This window comes from Sinocyclocheilus grahami, unplaced genomic scaffold (assembly GCF_001515645.1).
Source record: "Sinocyclocheilus grahami isolate Dianchi unplaced genomic scaffold, SAMN03320097.WGS_v1.1 scaffold2664.1, whole genome shotgun sequence".
Taxonomy (NCBI): Eukaryota; Metazoa; Chordata; class Actinopteri; order Cypriniformes; family Cyprinidae; genus Sinocyclocheilus; species Sinocyclocheilus grahami.
Genome location: NW_015507842.1, coordinates 80,364 through 81,086, shown reverse-complemented (window position 1 = coordinate 81,086; position 723 = coordinate 80,364). Strand labels below are relative to the sequence as shown.

General features: G+C 49.1%; 1 long non-coding RNA gene across 1 annotated transcript in view; it reads left to right on the top strand.

The window, feature by feature from the left end:
* Positions 1-369: 369 nt before the first annotated feature.
* Positions 370-723, top strand: part of LOC107575467 (uncharacterized) — a 4,915-nt gene continuing 4,561 nt past the window's right edge. Inside the window, exons 1-2 of the long non-coding RNA XR_001607878.1 lie at positions 370-447; positions 637-681. This is a non-coding gene — a long non-coding RNA (uncharacterized lncRNA). The remainder of the gene's footprint in view (positions 448-636; positions 682-723) is intronic.

Genomic DNA, 723 nt, shown 5'->3' with positions numbered 1-723 from the left:
AATCGCGAGCAGATGTTCTGTTTGTAGTGAAGTGATGCACAGAGTTACACAGCTGAACGTTTCAGGCGTGGCGAGCTCGTGGAGCCTTCAGTCAGGGTTGCCAGGTTTGCAGAACAAAACCCGCACAAGTGCTACTCGAAACTAACCCAAAACTGGCCCAGTGGCGTTCCTATGGGTAAGATACGTATATCTGAAAGGGTTCCCTTAATACAATTCGCATCGCAGAGGTATAACATCACATTATTGCTGTCGCTTCAACCCGCGGCAACAGTGTTAAAGAAGCCCGATTCCGCGGGAAACCCGAGGACCTGGCAACCTGCTGTTTCATTAGCCCCGCCCACATCCTCATAAAGACGAGACGCGAGCTGAGCGCTGGCTACCCCGTCCTCTCACGCAGAGCAGCTGGCCGGATCAGCGCAACAACCCGCGGGGGACTTACCTCAACAGGTGAGGCGCGCTAAAGCCGAACAATACTTTCAATATCAGCCATAAACATTCCTATTCTGTCGCTCTGCAGCTGTGAAACGAGCTCGAGCAGTCAGATGTCGAGCATTACTGTGATGTGTTGCTTGAAAGTAGTTGTTGTTTTTTATTATTATTATTATTATTAAGTAATGTTTATTTTTGCCGTCTCAGGTCACAATGTGTAACATGGAGCCTGGATTCAGAAACACACTAAAGGTGAGAGCAGCGTGTGTGTGCGTGTGTGTGTGTGTGTGTGTG